The sequence below is a fragment of the Ambystoma mexicanum genome, chromosome 7p (assembly GCF_040938575.1).
Source record: "Ambystoma mexicanum isolate Mex_15411 chromosome 7p, UKY_AmexF1_1, whole genome shotgun sequence".
Lineage (NCBI taxonomy): Eukaryota > Metazoa > Chordata > Amphibia > Caudata > Ambystomatidae > Ambystoma > Ambystoma mexicanum.
In genome coordinates, this window is record NC_090939.1 from 830,857,419 (window position 1) to 830,881,434 (window position 24,016).

General features: G+C 43.9%; 1 protein-coding gene across 1 annotated transcript in view; it reads left to right on the forward strand.

Moving 5' to 3' along the window:
• FGF14 (fibroblast growth factor 14) overlaps positions 1-24,016 on the forward strand; it is a 1,600,952-nt gene that overhangs the window by 353,806 nt on the left and 1,223,130 nt on the right. The gene's annotated exons all lie outside the window — the stretch shown is intronic.

The following is a 24,016-nucleotide window of genomic DNA, read 5'->3' on the forward strand; positions in this document are numbered from 1 at the left end:
AAAAGCAGTTATTGGCTTCTTAAAGAGACCCAAGCGCAAAGCCAAAGGGGAGGATCTCCATGTAGAGTGAAGAAGGGAAAAGGTCTGTTTAACTAAAGCAAAACAATTAAGCAATTGAGAGATGGAATGGCAAAAGGACACATTAAAAAAACCTAGGATTTATATAAGCTTAAAAATCTGAATAACAGCAATGAATTTACTGGGATTATGATAAAGATTGCTCTCGGGCAGGGAATGTGGGGCGGGTGTTAGGCAAGTTTGAAAATATCAGGTGTAAGCTGTGAGGTATTACTTTCAGAGATGAATGGTTGGAGGGCGTGATTTCAATGTTCAGGATCCAGTGACTTGAACACTTTGAAGATTCGGAGGGATAGAGGCTGGATCAAAAACCAAGTCACTTTGGCAAGGTAGCCATGAGCAGCCTCGAACCCTCTAAGCCCAGGTTCTCCATTCATAATGGAATAGCTCAAATATGATTTTAAGAAGAAATAAAAACACATTCTTTTTTTGTTATGTTATTGCGCAATTGTAAAGCACCTTATGTACCATTTGTATGATCTCAAAGCGCCGTGGGTTGAACGCCCTTGGGCACCGCAGCCCAGGTCAGTGGAGAGAGTAGGGTAGTATATAACGCTTGGGTGCGCTCAGTATGTGTGCAGCAAGTGCGGTTTGCGCGGTGAGTAGCTGGATTCTAATGCCAGGCGCGGTGCAGTGGCTGTGAGCGATCAGTGGAATCTGAGCCGCAAGGTCGATTTTATTTTACAAATAGCATGCCATCAATTTATGAAGTACCCTAATCCACTTGCCCATGCTCGTAGTGCCACTTCTATGGACTTAACACAGTAGGGAAGGTAAGTTAAGGTAAGGTAGGTGGACTTATATAACGCCTTTCTGTCAATAATGTCGGCCTTGCTGCACATAAAGCACTAAGGCTACGGATGACGTAGATGCCTCTCCGTGGCATTCTGGTCTATGGGGTCTCCCGACTTCTCAGACACGCCACGTGACAGTAGAGCCTGTCTTTTAGTCTGACTGTTAGGGCCAGCAATTAGATTGTTAAACTAGATGTGCGCGAGGTTAGTGCCCAGAGTTAATGTAACCCCACCTTTGTGACATGAAGACATGGGTGCAGGGTCGGACTGGGACAAGCAATAGGCCTGGCCATCCTCAAAAAAAGTGGCACACCCCTCCCCTCAAAAAAAGTGGCCCACCCCTCACGGCCCTTGACCTCTGATGACATCACTGGAAGTGATGTCATTTGACCCCACCCCAAAGTGACATCCCGGGAAGCGATGAAACACAACCTTTCACCCCTTGACAAAACAGGAAGTGGCATCAAATAGCATTGTTCCTAAGTACACTAAATTACTGGGAATCCAAGCAGACGCCCAAGGCCAAATGATTATATGTTATTGTATAGCACTTACGTTTAAACTCTTTTTTATGGAACAAATATGCATACAATATCACCCAACCTGTGTTGGTACTCATTTATCGACCTAAGAAGGATGAAAGGCTTTTGGGGGAAAAAAAAATGTATCAAACATTTTTTTTTCTTCAATTTTTTCTTTTTTCAAAACCGGCCCAGGATTGGCCAGAAACTGGCCCCCACTCCTCAGGGACGATTTCGGCCCGGTTACGGGGCGAAAAGCCGAGGGGCCAATCCGACCCTGCATGGGTGAGGCCTTCTTAGAAGCCAAATCAGCAACTTTTACAAATGACTGTAAAATTCCACCTCCCACCATTTTCGGTGCTGCGTGGTGTTCATCTTGTTAACTGTCAACATATCAGTAGATGTAAGATGGCCGCACCTTGAGGCGAAGGCCCGCCTTTCCTCTTCCGCGCAGCCTAATGAAGTATGCCAAACACCAGGCTAAGTTTCTAGTCTCACGCTTACATCTGATATGCAGATGGGGAAAATGAGTCATGGCAGTCGGCGCTAATCTGCCCAGGCAGCGTGGCGAAAGCTGTGATAAGTAGCCCGTGCAGCTGCGCATTTGTGACTGGAAGGCCTTCCAACAGGGATAAATCAGCGGCAGCAGAAGGCAGGCCACTGCCAGGAAGGCTCCTGTGGAAAGTCATTTTTGGACTGTCAACTTGAGAACATATCATATTTTCATGTCATCGGTTTTAATTGTGGCATTCCTTCCAAAAGCATAGTTTCATAATTAGACGTTCAGCATCTCCTAACTCACACAGCCGAGTTTATCATTTAGATTTTTTTTAAAGCCATTGGGTGGGTGACTCACTTGCCCATCGACGATGTGAATCTGCCCATATTATTCAAAACCAAATTCTCAGAGAAAATTGGGATGGACGGTGTGCCATCAAAACGGGAGCGTGTAGAGGGCACCGCCAATTTTCCAATGAAGAGCAGGATTTTTGCAAAACTATTGAGTTGGATTTCCTCAACATTGAGTCAGAGGCAGGGTCGTGGGGGAGTGCTAAAGCACAGAGGCAATGAGAAAAAAGACTTTTTAAATTGACCAACATTTGGCAAAAAACAAAAACACTGCTTCCGTTCACAGATGAAATTAAATGATACAATTAAAACAATTAAGAAATAGACATCTGCAATTACAGATGGCTGCATTAATAAGTATCACACTTTTTTTATGCTCTGAACGATAATCGATTTTTAGGTCAAATGACCTTTTTCTTTTTTCTAAATGGAAAAAAATACCGATTTATAAACACCGCTCTGAGACCACACATAGCGGTCTATTTAAATCGAACTGTCAGCACCTGAGCCGCACACGAGTGCACGCAGGGGCTGACAGGCCCGGCAAGACAGAGTGGATGACCTGCAGGAGTCAGAGGTAAGTGTATGTTTAGTGTATGTGTGTGTGAGTGTGTGTGTCTGTTTGCGTGAGAGTGAGAACACGTGTGTGTATGCGGAGGGGTGCGGGTGGTGGCAGGGTGCAAAAGGGATATTTGTGGGGGGCAAAACATCCCTGAATTAGAAAAAAACAGTGGTAATGTCTCTTTTCCTTTTTCTGGGGGTCGCACCAAATCGACCGATAAAATCTGTCTTTTTGAAATGCGACCTTCAGAACACGAGAAATTGACATAGAACCCAATAATCATACAGTGACCATGCTTAAAATAAGGATTACATTCAGAATAAAACAAAGAGGACAACATAAGAAACAGCGAGGGGAGACTAATTCCAGATTTTAGTGCTGCCACACTACTTCCTGAGATCGTTAGATGTTGATCAGTAAATACTGTGTTATCAGGTCGACCCAATCAATTGCCACCAACACAGTAGCAATGTCCCTTGATCAGTTCAGCTGTGATGGCATTTGATCTCTGGAGCAAAATGGCGAAGCAGTGCTGAGTTGTCTATCCTGCCTTTGAGGTCCCACTCTCCATGCATCTTTGTGTGGGATGTTTTCACCCACTAGGCTCTGCCCTGCGGCATCACTGTGTTCTGGTGGCACCAGAATCAGCAAAATGGAAGTGAAAATCCCATACGCGCCAAGGAAATTGCGCTCCACCAAGCACAAAAAGATGGCTGTCAAATCTACCATGCATGTTGTCAGTGGTGGAATGGAGACCACATTCTGAAACATGCCATTGGGCTGTCCAACATGTAAAAATGGAGCACAGATGAAAAGCAGTGCTTGCTGAAAGAAATCCGAAATCTGCTTTAAAATCTTTTCTTGGTTGCTAAAAAAGTACCAAATGCTGGTCCCAAACACCCGCAAACATCCAATCTTCTTGTTGGGTGTGCATGCTATGGAATACAAGGAATTATTGTGCATTTGCAATATCCAGGAAAGTTGAATTTGTCACAAAAACATCCACAGCCAGTTTGCCTGCCTGGGAAAGCTGTCAAAATCTGGGCGCGGTACCTGCGGCTGCCTGTGACTGTTTCAAAAGCCTGTTTTAAATCTGTAAAAGTTGAACCATTAAGATCTAATGTCTCAAATCTAAGTGAATTGTTATCAAGAGCAAACTAGGTTGTCACTATTTAAACTTCATGATTTAGAGCCTAGAATCAGTGTTCTAGATGTTTGTTTTAAAATTGTAAGTTTATTTGCAACAAAGAAAAATGTAACAAATTTACTTTTAAAGTAAGGCTGATTCAGCAAAACTACAAACAAGCTTCCCCCAACAAAAGACACCTCCCTTCTGCTTCCCCCAAAAGGCCAGGAATTCACATTCAGGTGTTGATTAAGAGGGGAGGAGATTTGGGCTGCTGCTCCTGGGAGAGACAACGGACCTTCCTGGGCTGAAAGGGTATGCAGATTAAAGTGTCAACAGTGCTCTCTGCCAGAAGGAAGAAGGTGGGGAATGCTCTTGAGCTACAAGAAACCTTTGGAGGCGGAGAGAGACAGTTTTGTTGATTCACAAATGGACAAAAATCAGATTTCTAATAAGACTGATAATTTATTGTGGACAATTGTTAAAAAGATATAAACCCCGAACTTCTGAATCTAAATTTTGGGTGCACATTTTAAGAGGTGCCAGAACTCGTTGCTATGTTCTGGGATATAACTGTAGAAATTGTGGTTTTATAGCAAATGCATTGATGTCAGAAATATGAAACTTCACAAACGTATGCCCCTATGCAATGCACATGTGTACCAAGTTTGGACAAAATAGATATTGTATCCCGGACAAACAATGCGAAAATCTGTCAAATCCAGTCCCAATATCCTACAGAGATGGGGTTTGGAACATATTTGCTCCACAAAGTATGGGATATGGATATGCTATTGTTATCAAGTTTGTAAAATTGTAAATATTTATAATATGAAAAGTAGATTTCATGTGCAAAAACAAGGGGGAGGTTTTCCCTGCCTCATAAATCACCTCATCATGATGACACTTTGTTTTCTTCTCCAATCAAGGGAGAGGAAATACCCGAGCCAATGGAATACCTAGGGGTTGCGCTTAGGATAATTCAGCATACCCACCCTTTTAGGAAATACATAAATAGAGACAGCTGAGGGCTCAAAGACACACACATTCACCCACCAACTGACTGCTGGCGGAGCACTTTGCAAGAGATATCCACATTCCAGACTCCAGACTACAGAAACTTTTAAAGCAGAAAGGCCCATTTTCAAAGCTGAACCATTCTCAGCTTGGCCTTTAAAAATCCAGAAACCAGAATTTACCCCAGACCTCTAAGGGGAACCAAAGAACAGCCCAGCTGTGCTGTAGCTGCTTTCCTGCTAATAATTATTGCCAGAACCCAAAGATCCAACCCCATAGAGCCGAGCCGTGTCCAGATAGCTGTGAACCAGAACCAGAGCAGATCCAGTCCAGTCCCACCATGTGGTGTCCAGAGGGCCTTGCTGATTGCTGACCAGACCAGTCCGGTGTGCCCAGCAGTCTGTCCCAGAAAGTATCCCTGACCAGATCCCTGACCGGTCCATTCAAACATATATAGTGAGTATCCTTAGCATAGGACTGTCACTAGCATATGGACTGTCCATAAGTCATCCCTATCCAAATCCATCCCATATTATATCCAGAACTATTTTGTTGGAAAACCTTTTTGTCTTGCCTGAACTCTCCATCTTATTCGGTATTATCTTCTGTATTAGTATTGTTAAAATCATCTTTGCGCTGATATATTTTCTGAAGAAGGCGAGCATCTCGGCAGTCAAAAACCATCCGGTGACGTCCTGGCATGGTGGCTGTGCTGTTGTGTAGTTTGCATCTTCATAGTCTAACCCTAGGATAAAGAAACCTTGTTTGTTATTTTTTTTGCAATTTTGCCTCTTTCTGAAAAAAAACTACCTCCACAAAAACCTTCATAACTTCTTCACCGTTTATGCTAGAAACGAAATGTAAGTGTCTACTTGAGGCTAATGTCCTAAGCTTGCCAATGAACTCAAATAGGTTTTCCGCTCACAGAAAAGTTTGCCGCAAATCTTTCGTTTGTCTCAAATCTATGACGTTTGAAATAGTTGTACATTGCCCCTGACCTCAAAATTAAGTTTTCTACTTGCTTCTCACTCTCTACTCATTCCTAGTGTTTGTCTGAACCCATACAAAGTGGCTCCCATTAGTATTTCAACCATTTTAGTGCATTAAAACCATTTTCAGTGTTTTTTACCATTCCATTCAAGCCAACTTTAAAACCATTTTGACAAGTTTGCAATCATTCCTGTTTCTCTCTCTGTGTTTGCTGGGGAGAAATTGGGATTGATACTATTTGCTTGAATTATGCATTCCTGAAACCTGTACTCTCTCCTTCTATATTCTTCATATTGCATATTGGGGGGATTGAAGAGTGTGCATGGGAAATATTAACCACATTGCCATTTGATTGAACACACACAAAAGTAGTATGTCTATGCAGCATTATTTTTCCCACCATTGCTCCTTGTGATTAAAGAGATTGTTTAGTGTGACATCACCCCATTGGTGATTATTGTATAACCATTAACAATAGTGTTTGATAGATATTGTGAAATACATAAAATAAATATTTTAACTTTGCAAACCAGCCTGCTTCCTGGTTCAGTGCGACCAGGGGGGGTTCAAAGAGGGGCATGATATAAGTGGTACATCGTTCAGAAATAAAAGAACTTAGAGACACAAATAATTAATTAAGGGTTTCAGCTGTGCATCACACGCTAGGCATTGACTTAGGTGAACCCAATAATCATACACTGACCATGCTTAAAATAAGGATTACATTCAGAATAAAACAAAGAGGACAACATAAGAAACAGCGAGAGGAGACTAATTCCAGATTTTAGTGCTGCCACACTACTCCCTGAGATCGTTAGATGTTGATCAGTAAACACTGTGTTATCAGTTCGACCCAATCAATTGCCACCAACATAGTAGCAATGTCCCTTGATCAGTTCAGTTGTGATGGCATTTGATCTCTGGAGCAAAATGGCGAAGCAGTGCTGAGTTGTCTATCCTGCCTTTGAGGTCCCACTCTCCATGTATCTTTGCGTCTTACACATTTTCTCTAGTCTCAAAATTGAGCAGGAGAGAAATGATTGGTCCACCCTTTGGATGGAGTTCTGGTGAGCGATGTATTGAATATGACCACATGACCAAGGTAAGTCCCTGCAGAACCAATCTTGACTGAGGCTTGCATTCAGCAGTGTGTGAACCGCAGGGTTGAGCTTGGGTTGATAGTAGCGGGCCACGAGACATCAAAGCTGTTTGTGCGGATTGGGGAATCCTGCTAATCCATACAACTTCTCCAGACATTTAGGGGTGAAAGGAGGTTCTGGTGCCTCTCCTTTGTCTCCGATTACCTCATTAGTGCTATACGTGCGGTGATGTCCAATGTGGATACGTCACAGTCTGGGTGGAGTCCACACCGAATGCAATCAGTACAGGAATTCTAATTGCCTGCAGCAAGAGGGCGTTGGGGAGGTTTAGTGTTCCTGGGGGTTTCCCTGTGTAGCCTCCGTAATGTGAAATATTGAGACCCACCTCATTTCCCAACTCTCTAGCAATGTAAAGCAATGTTTTTTAACACTTTCCTGCAAACACAAGGACCTGTCCAGCAGAGCTCTCACAAATATTGCTGAGTTCAATATCTGGGCGGCAGTTCCCTGCATATAGAGCAATACTAGGGTTAACAAACACGTGCATTAAGCGTGGGGCCTCCGATGGTCTTGCACCTTCTGGCACGGTTGATGCGTGGAGGAGCCCTGGCGTCTTCTTTGCTCCTCATCTAGGCTGCATTGATCCTGGGGAATCAGTACATCTCCTATGATCCAGTTCCTTTTATTGAAATTGTTAGTAGGGATTGCTGCATTCCGTATCCCTCCCACCCCCCCAGCACCAATAATCAACTATCCTTTCAATTTGGTGAGCGGCAATGCTCTCCCTAATCGCTTTTCTGTAGGTTTGTGCTAATTCAATGTTTGTATCAACGCTTCTCCTTAGCTTCTCGCTTTCGCTTTCTTGACTTTGCCAGAATTAGAGTCCTGGTGTGACAGTTTACAAGCCAATGTATTGAGTAAGCGAGCACTTCTGACAACTGTTTGGGGAGGACTTGATCCACATGTTGCCTTATAATTGTCAGGATAGAGCTAGCTATGCCCTTTGCTATTTCTAAAAGGGTTCTAACAGAAGACTTGTTTTGAGCTAACCGGCCTGGGCAAGATAGGGTAAATCATTGCTGCGTACCTACACTAAGCGCAGCTCACTTTAGAACAGATATGCTAAAGCATCAGCATTTAGGATTTGTTCTGGCTGTGAAGAGTACATTCAGTTCACACCACAAATGGCTAAAACATTCAGTGAGGTAGAGAATGGGACCCTCCACATCAAATCAGTAGGTTTATTAAATGTTTAATAATGTAGTGAATATGTTCGACATTTTCACGCAATCCTATATATAGATAATTCACTAAAGACGTCTGTGCATTGGGACTGGGCATGTGCACACATATCCTTACACCGAGACCTAGTTTCCCCTCTCAGCCCCCTCCTTTTCTGAAAGTGTAGCTCATTTGGGCTCTGGGCTCGTTCAGACCCCAAATAGAATGATACATTAAAGCTGTCTGAATGAGCATATAAGGTTACAAACAGTTTCATGTTAGGGTGAGTTTTGTGAACAGTGAAATGAGAATCAAGCCTAGAGTTATTCATGTACTCAGTGAATCAAGCACACAACCCTTCTAATTACAGACATATTTGTCAAATATCAAGGTCTGTGGTCATTTGCGTATTTCCAAAATGCCCTTTCATCTTATGCAAAGCAGCCAGGAACCCACTTTGGTGCTATTGTCACTCATACAGTATTATAGTACAAAAATAATGTTCCAGTCTATGATCTTGGAAAAAGACGATATACCTGAGAAGCAATACGAGGATTCCTTCTGTTTGCATTTATCTCTCCAGACTTTTTTATTGGGAACATTGAGGACTCACTTCCCAATTATAGCAGCACAACACAACGTTGACCGTTTTGATTTGCTCCTGAAATTGTGTTTGGACAGGCAGATACACCCCTGTCCCCACTGTTTGCTGCTAACAGTCACTGTACTTTTCCTGTCTATATTTTCAGCCTACCTCACTTTTTTACCTTACTTCTTTCTGCATCCTTGTTGTTAGTTGGACACCACCGCTTCGAATCAAACGTATCTTTTTCTGTGATTAAATAACAGACTAAGTTCAGGTGTGTGCCACACTACACCAAATTGTTTCATGTGATATGAGGCCTATGTTATTGCTTTTCTTTTTTTGTATTTCTTGTTGATTGTTTCCTCATTATTTTACATATATTAAAAATATATTTTTTGAGATACTTGCCTCCTTTTGGTACCTTACATGTTTTGTAAAGAGGATTAGATTTAAAACAAAATATCGCAGCATTTATTCCTTCCACATTGGGTTGACCAGGGGAGTCTCAGGAACCAAATGACCCCCATCTCTGTCTAAAAACCCACGACACAGCGACACTCCTTCTGTCTCATGATTTACCAGTCTATGATCTTGACAGATATACTTCTATTACAAAGTTATTGATATGGTTATTTTAGGCTTTAATAATGTGCCTTGCTTAGTAAGAGAAATGTAACTTTATTATTTATGTGATTATTATAACTGCTCATTGTAAACATTTATATTGTAAAATGTTAAAACAGTGCGTTTACAATGTTAACAAAACTGCATAATTTCGGTTTGTACAAGCTTCTTTTGCCAAGAATGTGCACCGTTTTGTCTCTCAAATAGCCTTCCTTGATGGAAAGAGACATGGTCATATTAAGGTCAATGATCTATTTCTTGTGTGTGCACCAAACAATGATTCTGAGTGCTGGAAACGAATTGGTTGCTACTGCGAGTGAACGCATGCATTTTTGACAACATGCACCACCATTACAAACTTAACAACACATTGAAAATAACAAACAGCCTGGCGATCTGGTCCATTACAAGGTCTTTCAGAACCGCAGGACCCCTTGCACATTCTATCCATGCCTCTGTCACCAACCCCCTTCTGACAAGGTGCCCTCAGTATGACGCCGATATTCCAACAGGATGTGCACAATTAAAATGCATGTCTGAACACCAGGCCAGTCTCCACTTCAGTGGATGCCCATGTTGTTTCTGCTCTAATTCTACTTTTAACCATAGAAAACACAGCTCCCCCCATCAAGATATCCTTGTTTCTTTTTCTAGTCATGCTGCTGTCAGCAACAGCTGGGGTGACTCTAGCAAACACGCACCTAGCAATGCTACTCCTTCCCCCAGAGAGATTAAGAGAAAGGAAGATAGAGAGAGAGAGAGAGAGAGAGAGAAAGAGAGAGAGCGAGAGAGATACAGATAGAGGGATGGTGATACAGAGAGAGAGAACGAGAGAGAGAGACAGAGAGAGGGAGATGGTGAGACAGAGAGAGAGAGATATGGAGGGACTGGATTGGCACATGATACACTGAGCACAGCCAGTACTCCATAATTCGGAGTCTCTCTCTATATCTCTCTCCATCTCTCTATCACATACACACACACTTCCTCTCTCTTGCGCTCTCTCCATATCTGCCTTTCTCATTCTCTGTCTTGCTTTCGATCTCTCTCTACATTTGACCTGCACCAGCCATCTTGGACAGCATTGGCTCTCACTTATCAAAGGAGCTTTGCTTCCCCCTCGCACAGTTACAACTCCTTGCACATATTAATTGTCCTTAAGAGATAAAAAAGGGACGACTGAGAACTTTTGCATATTAAAACTTATTTGTGGAGGCACCATATGTTAATGCATTCGGTCAATGTTCTTGTATAGGCCAAAGTATTTATAGGCATCTGAAAAGAATCAGGCGTTTCATAGGGGGATGTGTGACAAATCCACTTCCGGGGCACCAGTGGTCCAGGGATGAATATTGGTTTCTAAACCATCAATCAGCCCCACACCTCTAGTACACCAGAAGCGATCCGAACAGATTGGAAACACAAGCAAATCATACACCCCCTTGTCCAATTTTGCTAACATGGCCGGAACGGCAGGCCTATCTCCACAAGGTCGTGCATCGTTGGTTAGTTGCAACACTACGAAAATACAATTATTACCCAGTGATAAAAGGGACTGTCCAGTCAAGGTTGTACACAAATATCTACTTTATTATCATTCAACAGACAGTTCTAGCACACTACAAATTACAACCCACCCTGTAAAGGGATAAAGAGGATAGACAATTTCTAGAAGGAAAAGGGATGCACTCAGGATACTAACAGGAGGGTAGTCAGTAAAGTAATGAATCGCAATAGTTCAAGTACACTCAGTTTCAGCAGAAAGGAAGCAATGGATCATAAAATGTCACTGGGGGCCTTCGGAGATAGACCATGGAGACAAAACCTCAATGTACCTTGTGCTTGTAGAAGTTCTTGGTGCTCGACAGGGTCGAGTTGGTTTCAGGGCGCTTTGCAGCTCCTGCAACAGCGTTCAAAACGGGAGACAGTTGCGAGTATCAGGTGGCAGGCAGTTCCGCGAGCGAGGCGCTACAGTTTGGCTTGCATGGCAGCCAGCGTCAGGAATCCTCTCAGTGCTGGTTGGCAGGTCTGAAGCACTGGTCGAGGCTTGTCGGACGACGTTAGCGACAGCGATGTGACAACAGTCAGAGGTCCAGTCAGTCGCAGTTCGAGGGTCTTGACTGGCGCAAAAATGTCTTCAAGGCAGACGCTGGTTGATGCTTGTCGATGCTCTCCTAGCTTCTTCACCGGGCTTGTGCCATCCTTTAAATTGGACGGCCCAAAGCTGAGGAGGGGGTTGCAGGCAACAGCCTTGTCTTTGGTTTGGTTCAGAGACTCTCTGGCACTTCCAACCTAGGAAGCTTGCTTGCAGAGCCTAGCAGGACATGCTGTGTGCAGACTGGGGGTTAGTTTTGGAGCTGCTGGAGGGTCCTCTTTATTCAGTATCTCCCTATATTGCCTGGGAGATGTTTAGGGGAGCGATCTTGCTTCCTTCTAAATAAATCCTGGCCTTTCTTCACTGGCGGAAGCGGTAAGGCAGCTTGTACCTTCAGCCAGGGTCCAAATTAGTTTTTCTTGTTGCTCCCTGCAAAGTCTTCAGATGGTCTGCCCAAAAGAGGGGCTAAATGGGCCACAGTGATTGGTGTAGGCTAAGCCTACCTTAATGAACTAATCCTGGGTCCCCACCAACAATCTCCTATATGCATGAGGTCATAACCAGAGTACTTTGCAACAGAAAAGGTGAAGGGGGGAAAACATGTAATACTAAGTCCCACCCATCTTCCTGTCTGTTGTGGATCAAAGGGTCTCTCTAGCTAATGGAACTATGTGTTTCCTGATTAAAGCGACAGGTCACCCTTGAAGCTGCAGAGGGAACATACTTTCTGTATCCATCAGTCCACATACTTGTACCTTCTGAATGGGGTCCCTCTCCAGGGGTTGCCTACTGTAAACACATAGTCCCAGACATGACAGGTCACTGCCGTTGATACTGAGAGGCGGGAGCTGGCTTCAGATTGACACAGTGCATATCAAAGGATGTTGGGGTTTTCCTGTCTTTTGTCAGTCCTGTGACCAGGCCTCCTGTGGGCCTGCTTGAATTAACTCTGAATAGTGTGCAAAATTGACACCAGCAGCTAACAAAAGATAGGGCTGATTCATGGAGCCTTTGTTAGTTAATAAGGCTGGCCATGGCAGGAGGAAGGTGTTGCCTTCCCTCTTCTGAGATATCTTGATGTGCTCTTGACTGTGATATTCCAACTAAATATGACAGGGGGCGGCGCCTGTAGGCTGTGTCCACTTGGAGTATGCAGGTCTATGCGGATGTCATGTAGTGAACATAGGAAAATGTGTGTGGATTAGCCCCACACACTTTCCGGAGGTTGATCTACCATCATTCAATCTCATTTAAAATTTCAAAAAAGCCCAGGCGAGTGGACAACCACCGTGCGGATGGTCCAATTCCTCACAGGATGGACTTCTTACAACAGCATATTGATATTAAGAGCATACAAAAGCAACTTCTGTTACTCTCTAAAGTCATTATATATCTTAATAATGAAATCTTTCAACTCAACAACAAAAAGGTAAAAGTGTTGCTAGAAGGCGACTAATGAGAAACAATGTTCGAAGAAAAATTTACAATAGGAAAACCAACACAAATATGGCAGGGCACTGGAGGAGCTTTGTGACTAGTTTCCCCTTTTGGAGCATGTGATTGTATCATTTTGCATTATAATCTTGCCATCCATGGCAATAATCCAGCACTTTGGAAAAATATCAAAGCTTATCTTATTGAATTCAAAATGTGCTTCTCACAAGACTTGCGCGTCGTACTGCTATTCAGGAGTAGGCCCTTCAATGCACCTGTGAGGGCTAAACAAGCCCTCATTATAATGTTTGAAACAACCCTATCACTTTGAGAGCCAGTAACATTTTCATATCTGAATTCATCTTATCAAATATCTATCAAGTAAACTGAAGTGCATCGGACTTTATCAAAATGAATCCCGGGTGCTGGTTTCTTGATAGAAGATACTGACAGGAAGGCTGGCTGAACTGTCAACCTACAACAATGCAGTGGACTTTACCTGGTCTCCAGCTTTCTCATCGCTCATGAACTTAGACTATTCTGCTGCTCGGCACACGAGTTCCAAAATGTATTAAGCAGAGCAGTGCGCCTGCCTAAAGTATGCAGTGAACAAGAGCTTTCTTATGCCATGGCTTTGCCCTTGGGATCTTGCTGTAGATCTGCACACCTGCGGCACGCTCAGCCTCTCTACTGCATGTGCGCCTTTGAGTTATTTAAATGTCTCTTTCTTAATTCCCTATTCCTGTTTGACTCCTTGAGTCAGCAGTGGTCGAAGTGAGTGGCAACCATCGGGAGCGGTGTTCCACAACTTTTATATTTTACTGTTAACAGATCCACTACTTTTCTTCAACTTTCCGGAGTTGTTCTTTGTGAAGCTAAAGCGCACTTCCCCACTTTTCTACCCCATGTCAGTTACAGATAAACTGACATCTGTTTCAACTCAATTAGCTGTCAATCAGCATTGCTGCAACTCTTTGAAAAACGTCCTGCCGGGTGCTCCGTTCCTGCCTACTATGTCCCCCGCCAGGGTCACAGTTCCACTACTTTTTTGGTATACTTCTAACACTGAGCACCATTCAGTATAGATGTTGACCATGTTGTCAGGGCTATTATTATCATTATTGTTATTATTATTATTATTATTGTTATTATTATTATTATTACTATTATTCCTACTCCATCTTTATCCTTTTGGACATGTGGCTTTCGGAACTGAATACAGCGCTCCATCTGAGGTCTCACCAAAGTTAAGTCTTAAAATAATGGGCCTCATTACGACCTTGGCGTTAAGGGTTTAACGGCGCCGTAAAAGGTGTTGGCGCCGTTAAACCCTTAACGCCTGATTACGAGGTCCCTTTGCGGGACCCAACCTTAACGGCTGGTTTTTCCAGCCGTTAAAGTAGGGACCCGCAAAGGGACTTTGGTGCTAATAATGGTACCGCAATTTGCGGTACCGTTATTAGCGCCTTCCCCATTCCCATTGAGCCCTATGGGGCAAAAATGGGAATGGGGAAGGGCCATGGAGGAAGGGGGAATTACCGCCCCACCAACCTCAGAATGGGGTGGTAATTCCCCATTCCGCCATGGCGGACACCGGCATGGACCATGGTGCTAATAGCACCTTGGTCCTCCGTCTGGGTCGTAATGAGGCCCAATGCCCCTTTTTGTCGCCTACGTCTATCCCTACCCTCCTTGTTCTTGCCCTGCCTCCTCAGGGCAAAGACACACTGTTTGCAATCTCTGAAGCCAGTGGACAAGATTGACTAGTAGCCCTCTGCTCAGAGATGCACTCTAATGCGCTCTCACTCCCCCCGTAGCGCTCTTGAGTCTTTCGTCGCTCCAAATTCATCCCTTCGTGATCGACTGCACGGAATCCTTTCTGGGCCTGCTTTTTTTTGGCCACGCATCAGGAATGTCTTCGAGCACTTCTGTTTTTCCGCTGTACCAGTAGTTGAAGGCCTGTTGCAATTCTTAGAACTGCGCTATGCAGGCATACCTTCCCTCTCCGTCCCCCTCTAAGGCCAGCAAAAAGGCTTTAAATAGCAGATAGGATATCTGAGGCATCCATGGAGACTCATGACTCAAATAAACAAGGACGAAGGAAGGGCCCAGTACAAGCCCATTTGAAGAAGCAGGAGTCATGCAACCGAGGGCCTAATTCACAGAACGTTTAGCACAGAGCAAAGTGACTTTGCACTGCAAAAGTACTCTTTGCACCATGCTAATTGGCAGGGTGTTGCTAGCTCTGGAACAGATCCGGGGCTACGCTAATGTCGGGACTGTCGGGGCTTGCGGCTAGCTAGACCTTTCGGGGCAGCCCCTGAGTTTCTATCCAGGGCTACAACCAAAAAGACCAGGGGCTATAGCTCCCCTTGCCCCTCCCTAGCGACGACGCCTCTGCTAAATGCCCCAAATTCACAAATTAAGCACTGCGTAGAGGGGACTTAGTGCCTTTTTGTGAAGTAGGCACTTTGAGTGCAGTGCAAAGAGTACTTTTGCAGTGTAAAGTGACTTTGTTTCTGTAAAAATACACTTTGCACCGCTCTGTGACTCAGGCCTGGTGGAGCGTCTTTGTTGGCAGTGCAAAGTCACTTTGCTCCACGCTAAAGGTTCCATGAATTAGGCCCTAGATTTGGGGAAGTCACGGTGGCATAATGAGGTTCTCTCCAGCTTGCGCAGGTCGCTCAGAGAAGTATGGGCCGCACCACTGGAAACATTGTTTCGTTGCACTCTGCAGGCAGATGTGGCTTTGCAGCCTTGCACCAAGACAGATGCCATCGCAGTTCACATTACTGGATGCAAGAAGACTGAAAGGTACCGACCCGTTGGAGTCCCTTCGAGGATGCAAAAGGGAATTCACATGATCTCCCCGTCCACCTTTCGACTTACTGCTGCACCCGGATATTACGCCCATCTCCACTCTATTTATTGCTGGATATCCTTCTGTGTTAATCGGTTCTATGCTTGCCGGTGCACCCCCAGCTCCTTGCCCTGCCTCCCTTTAGTCACGCCATCTTGTCTTGCTGAATTTCCTTGCACTTCCCACACGTTGACCCTATTGCTGCCCCCTCTTGTTCCCCCCTCTTTGAGTACTGCAGTATTCTTCTTCTGTTATGTCATTGCACTGTCCTTTACATAAAGTATGATGTTCTTATCATTGTTCGGTTGATCTTTACTCATGTTTTCCTTACTCCCTCAGGATCCACTTGGACTTCTCGTACCTCTTTGGGCAACTCGTCCAATTTTGGCAAACTCAGGTCTGCTTAACGCCAGGGCCTCCGACATCACTAGGAGGCCTGCGCCGTGCTTCTCAGATTAACCCATACAGTTGTGTGATCAAGGCATCCCAAATATGATACAACCCCGATATTTGCCCAAGCGTAGCAATTATCAAATATTAGAAATTAAGACCCCCGGTACAAAGTCCTTTCATCGACACCTGTTTTTACGACGGGTGTTTTTACGACCGGGTTTTTGCTGAAAAAACTTCACTACATGTTTTGGGGGGGTTGAGAAAGAGCATGTAAATGGTTGGGAGGTCGGGAATAACAAAAAATAGGTAGACGACCAGGGGCTTAGGGGGGGAACCCCACCCAAAAATAATGTAAAACATTTTTTTGGCAAAAACTTGTTGAAAAACACCCGTCGTAAAAACGGGTGTCGATGAAATTAAATAGAACCACAAACCCCTTCATGTGTTAATTTTATTGTGTTCTGAGAAGCCCACCAGCCCCCGTTTAGAGGGTGCGCATGCATCACTACTTTTAAAAGTTGTCTCTGGAATGATGTAGTCCAGAGCACTCAAACTAAAGTCACCTTATCATCTCCCAAATTATTGAATTCACCTATATTTGCTGTTTTACGATTAGGATTATTCAACAGTTTTTTAAGACATTACCTTGTATAAAGTCCCAGTGGTAAACACAAATTGTGGGGGCCCCCCTGCAAGCCCTGCTGAGGGCCCCCCCATCATTGTCACTGCCCCCCGCTGGGCATGGGCAGCATGTGGCTCACCACACCATGGGGGCTGTGGGGACCCCTGTTATGCCAGTGTAAAGTCCCCCTGCTTATAACAAACATGTGAAACACGGTTCCGTCTCCGATCTCAAGAGAGACCCAGAGCCCACCAGTGTCACTGTCAGTGGGCCTCATTATAAGCATGGCGGTCCAGGAACTAAGGTACCGGTAAGCATGCCGGTACCGTAGTTCCCGGAGCGCCATATTACGAGCTGTGCTCGTGGGCGCCTGTCAGCCCGCCAGGTCTGACCTGGCGGGCAGAGCGGCACCCGCGAGCACAGAACGTCGGATGCACCAGCTCCATTCTGAATGGTGCCAGTGCATCTAACGTCCCATTCCCATTCAGCCCTATGGGCCCGAATGGGGATGGGGAGTCCCTTATTGCCGGCACCCGCAAATGGGCAATTACCGGGTCCGCCGAACTCAGCATGACCTGGTTCTTGCCCATTCGCGGGTGCCGGTAAAAATGTAACTCCGGTAGCAGCCATGCTGGTTTTGCCCACACGGCTACCACCGGATTTGTAATGAGGCCCGTTATCCGGTTTTTAAGTTTCTTTTCTTTCACGTATGCAAACCAGCCATTTACACACGGCTTTCCAAAATAAAAGACCCTCTCAGTATACTTCAAATATCACAAAAGTACACTTCTAATTACAACTGACATATTCAGCTCCTGTCCAAAACACACCAACACTACAGGCATGAGTCCGGCTCTCTGGACACAAAGCCTTTGTTGCCTCCTGCACTTCGCACCTAGAAAGCTTCCAAGCACACAGAGCTCAGGTTACTTCAGATCTACAACCTCAACACAAAGACTACAATCTTGCCTTTCCTGCCCCTCCCAACTAAGCAACCCACCCACTATCTCTGTTACACACCTGAACTCCAGCAAACCATGCAAATGGCAACAGTGCATAGTAAAAATCCTATTAACATGATATAACATAACAGAACATAGGATCTCACAAAATACAAGCAATGTTAAGGCAACCAATGCAGGCCTTGGATTTAGGTACACTGCATCGTCTTCTAAAAGAAATGGCTGATAATGAGGCTTTACAGCTGAGGTGGGGAGGGCTGTAACAGGTGTTATTAGCCGACACCTGATTTATGGGCACAAGGCAAAGACTGTGGTGGTATTTTTCTTAGTAGATTTCTTCAGGATTCAAGCTGCTGCAGATAAAAAATATGGCTATTTGAATATACCCTCATGGTTAGAAATCAGGATACTAGAATTGTATCATTGTTTATTTATGAATTCACTTGTTTTTTTTAGACGTAAGCAAGGTCCAACACATCATGGCACCTTGAAACACTATTTGCGGTATAGGCGCATTATAAATACCCAATAAATAAATAAAAATGAAAGCCTGAAGGGTCCACACTTTACTCCTAAATTTTGAAAAGTCAGAACCTGGATATTTTGTCCATCCAGAAAAAGGGAAAACAATGTGTGATCTCCTTCCTCAGGAGCCAGATCAGGACATGTTAGTTTATCATGGGACTCTAAGCAAAAACACAAGCAGGAAGCGGCATGCTCGAAAAGAACGTCTCCCTTCTCTATCCTCATTGGAGGACTTGTCCGTCGATAATGGCGGCCATTTTGTGTCTCCGCTCACCCACATATTATTAATGCCCCTGTCCTTGTAACAAGATGTTGCCTTCCAAAGGTCACATACCAAAATAGAATATTCCCAAGATCTGCAGAGGGGGTCTTCTTAGACTAAAACACACAATACCCAGAAGACTGAGCAATTCCTTAAAATGTGAACAAAGACATGAAGAATATTGTTTCCTCGTATCCCAAATCACATGCCACATCAAGTAGCGGTCATGGAATTATTTAAGGATCAAAAAGAGGTATGTACTCAAGGGTTCCATGCTGTTACAACGACACCCAAAATAACGACATTCTTTAAAAACGACACCCCGAAATAACAAATAAAGTTGAATTCTTCTTTTGGTTTTATTTGGGGGGTCCCCCCACAAGCCCCTGGTTTCTACTGCCTTTTTACCCTCCCCTATACTATCCCCACCCCTTTTAATCCCCTAACCCACCCCCACATATACCTTCACGTTACAATTCGTTATTTAGGTGTCGTTTAAAACGTTTGTCATTATTTTATTTTCGTTATAAACGCTGCATACTGTACTCAAGCTGTCATTGCAGATAGTGGCCAGCTTTGCACCCAGAATGAGTAACGCTTACATGCTGTCCAGATGCTCTTATTTGGCTGCTGCCAAATCTCACCCAAGGAACCTAGTGCCAAAGGATGTTGCCCCTGAGGGGCGTGATTGGTGTCCTGATTGCCCATAAAGCCAACCCGTCATAACATACCCGAGAATAGAATATGCACTATTTTGTGCACCATTTCTTTGAAATGTTGCCTGTTGGCATTTGATTTTATGTATGTATATGTTTTTGTGGAGTAGTTTGAGGAGAATCCTATTGGTTTTTTAACAGTATAGGAAGCATATTAATGTAGGATAACAAGCATCAGTCACAGCCATCATAGTCTGGCCAATGGTAGATAAGAGAAGCCAGCCTTTTTTTTACAGGCAACAATAAAAAGGTGACCAAGACCCTGATTAATGTTGTGACTACAGTCGCCCAAAATGGGACCGACTGTGTTCCCTATCCCACGTATAAACATATATGGGCATGGTGGACAACAGCCTCAATCGAGATGGACACACAACTGGCTCTGCCTAAAAACACACTGGCCGTCAGTAGGTCTGCACATGCCGTGACTGGCACTGCCCCAACCCTAAATGCGTCTCTAAAAGCAACCTCCCAGTGTTTCTTTCTCTTGCCTGCGTTCCATGCTCCAATTAAAGGCCTGATTCATGGAACTTGTAGTGTGGTGCAAAGTGACTTGCACTAGTGCAAAGCGACTTGCACTGCCTACAAACACCCTGATTCACAGACGGGAGCAAAGTGCATTTTTGCAGTGCAAAGTGACTTTGAAAGTGCCATGAATCGGGCACAAAATCTTTCAGTCTGGAATACGTGAGGGTAACTGCAATTGTGTAAGGCTCTTTGCGAAGGCACCAGTGAATCAGAAACATATGATATGATATCATAGGTTATTTATAACGTACTTAATACCCAGAGGTTTCTAAGCGCGGAGCTGGGGATCAGACCTGTGTTTCTCCCGGTCTTTTTGCTTCCAAGGCGAGCACAGAGAAGGCCTTCCCAAGCAGTGAATTCCTGGACTGTCCTGCTTCGTTTTTCCTATTCCTGAAAAAGTAATCTGAAGGTTATGAAAGCTTGAAAATATCCTAACTGAGGTATCATGATGTCTTTTTTTGGAGATCAACAATTTTTTTTTTTTAATGTTTCTTTTTATTAGATTTTATCAAGGTCATACAATAATTAAACAAGACAACATGAGGGATAACCCCTCTAACAGTGAAATTGACAATGTGCCGTGCTATACCTTTGTTTCTTCCACCCGCCCACCCTCTCCCTCCCATGTTACGAATGGACACACTTTTTAGGCAGTTGGCAGATTGAACCGTATTCTCATGTATGAGTCCTTAGCCGAGTGGGCTGTAGAGGTATTGTCCTTGCCCCCATGGGCTATGTGGCACTCGTTTCCCAAAGTGTATGTAATCGGGCCAGGCCGGTTCCGCTCTCCAAACCGGGTACACCCCTCACTTCATTAAAACATGTTACGAAACCGTAACCATTCGATTTCTACTGAGGAGCTACCTGCGTGGATCGCTGCAGGGATCTTCTCCATGAGATATATGTCTTTAGCTGTGGTGGACCATTCCTGCACTCTGGGGAGGTGCCCCCTTGTATTTAAATTGTGCATCGCTTGTGGTTGACGCATGCAGTGATCATGTTGTGTCCCAGGCATACAGCAGACAGAGACCAGGGAAAAAGCTTTGTGAAGGTCAACCGTGTGTGCACAGGGCTGGCCAGACATGCCATAGGCACTGATACATGCTCAATTCATCACTCCATTGAGATTTCCTTTGCCCCTTCTGGTTCTGCACTTTACGCAAATGCACGGTTTGGCTAAAACACGCAGTTGGATGCATAGCTGTATTTCCACGATGGCAAAAGGGGCTGCATCCTTCCCCCTCTGCTTTCTGGAGTGTTCCGCCGGTACCCTCTGCTCTCCTCATTGAACAGTGTGATGTCTGGAAGGAGTGCCCTTTCCAGGTTCGATTTTGCAATGGAAAATTCTGATGCCAGGACCCATTGCAGGAAAAGGCTCACTGTGACAGGAGAAACCCACCATGTTACGGCTCCCTTTTGTTGTTTGCAAATGTCTGTAAAATGTCAAATTTACATTTTCTGTTATGCCTCTTAATTAGGCTGTTATCCTGACCCACTGGCCCGACATTGAGACAATAATAATGGTAAAAGGTGCTATATTAATGACAACTACAATAAAGTAGAGAAAAGTGCCATTGGTATCACTTCATTGGCCAGACATTTTATAGAAAAGTGCAATAAACATCACTTCATTGGACAGACCCTTTATAGAATTCTGCAATCAGCATTGCTTCCCTGTGCAATCGGCATCACATTAGTAGATAGACCCTATGCAGAAATGTGTAATCAGCATCGCTTCACAGGACAGACCTGTTACAGAAAAGTGCAATGAGCATCACTTCACTGACCAGACCATTAAGAGGAACGTCAGCATAATGTCTTCGGCTAGACAATTTACAGAAAAATGCAACCAGCATCACTTTATTGGCTGGACAGATTATGCAAAAGTTCAATCAGCATCACTTCACTGGTTGGAACCTTTTATAGAAAGGTGTAATTGCTGTTACCTCTGTAAACAGGCACTATACAGAAAAGTGCAACCAACATCACTTCACTAGCAGACATTTTACAGAGAATTGCAATCAGCACACCTTCATTGTACAGACCCTTCACAGAAAAGTTAAATGGACATTCATTATTTACTGGCCAGACCCTTAAAAGAAAAGTGCAGTATGCATCAATTCTCCAGCCAGTCCCCTTCACAGAAAAGTGCAATTGGCATCACATTATTGGCCAAAAACTTTATATAAAAGTGCAATCTGCATTACTTTACTGGACAGACACTTTACAGAAAAGAGCAATTAGCATAATTTCTTTGGCTAGACCCTTTGCAGGAAAGTGCAACCAGCATCATTACATTTGCCAGGTACTACATCACTTAATTTGCCAGATACTTATAGAAAAGTGCAATCAGCATCATTTCACTGAACAGACCCTTTACAGAAAAGTACAATCAGCATCACTTCACTGAGCAGACCCTTTACAGAAAATGTCAATAGCCATCACCTTGGTAGACAAACCCTGTACAGAAAGGTGCAATCTACATCACTTCACTAGAGAGACCTTTTACAGACAATTTCAATCAGCATTATTTCACAAGCAGCCAGGACCTTTACAGAAAAGTGTAATCGGCATCACTTCACTGGCAAGACTCTTTACAAAAAAATGCAGTCAGCATCATTTCACTGGCAATACCTTTTAGAGAACAGTGCAATCAGCATCACTTCACTGGCCAGCCCCTTTACAGAAAAGTGCAATTGGCATCGCCTTGGTGGGCAGACACCTAAGAGAAAAGTGCAAAGCCTTGGAAAATGGCAATCAATAACATTTCATTGGATGAGCTCTTAAACCGATTCCACATGATTTATTTATTTCCATGAATAGATTTATTTTTTAAAAACATTACTAGAGCGCCTTAGACCCGTGAGCAAATAAGCGCTTAACACCAAACAAACATAAGAGCTAAGGACACAAGGTGAGAGAAATACAAAAACGACACCACACAATTATAAAAGACCAACAAAACACAAGATCATGAAGGAAACATATGGCCCAATAAAAACACTAAAAGGGCAAGTCAAATCTAAATAATAGTAAAACCGGCAGTAAAGGCCTTGGTAAAAAAAAAAAGAATGTTTTTAAGCCTTCTTGAAAAAAGCCAATGGCAGCTTGATATGCAAATGGATGGTAAGCGGTTCCAAAGGTCTGGCGCGAGAAAGTAAAAAGATAGATTACCCACTCTCTTCAATTTAAAATGTCTTATCACCAAGGAATTTAAATGACTAGACCTTAGTGTCCTGACATGCTGCTTCACTGACAGCCACTGCTTTAAATAACTGTGATTTTTGCCAAACAGGCATTTGTGGGTAATGGTGAGAAGCATGAACTTTATCTGCTCTCTCTCTCACCGTTAGCCAATGTAAGGCCGGTCTAGCCGCAGTAACATGATTGCGATGCTTAGGGCAGGCTACTATCCTCACAGCGTTGTTCTGTATTACCTTTAGTTTAGAAAGGTTTTCTGAGTGGAACCAGCCTATAATCTAGCACAGTGATCAGGTCGTGCTCTAATAATGAATAACTCTAGCCACTGTAGCAACATTACCTACAGATATATCCGGGCGAATCCCGGCCAAATGTCTGAGATAATAAGTAGCTGATGAACACACAAAGTTACCCGGTTCTATCATAGACAGCACAGCGTCCAGGCAGACTCCCAACAGTTTAACCTTTGACAGTACCTCTAACTGGCATCCAGCTATAATGAAACTTTTTTATGTAGCTGGCAATTTTTCAGAACCTTGGCGAGTGCCCACAAGTAAGTAACTCTATTTAGATTCTAACACATCCCGCTGTCTGGGCATATGAGGCTGTGCCACTGAAACAGCTTTAAAAAGAGAGAGAGATCTGCTATGCAGGGGAAATGGCCCACGGCCAAGAGCCTGAGCAAACTGCAAACTCATATTTATCTCTAAGTGCAAGCACTTCTAAATGACTGCTTCAAAGTTTAAATTTGTCAGTTGTATTGCATGTCAATATTTTGATTAATGACATCATATATATTGCAGGTGTGTTAGTAGAGGTGAAATCAAACATGAACTCTGCCAACTCCGTGGCCATCAGTTTCACCCTGCAGGCTTTATCAAGGCAGTTGAATGATATCCAACAAAACAATGGTTAGTGCTTCCTTTTAGTTTTCAAATGACAAAGCAGAC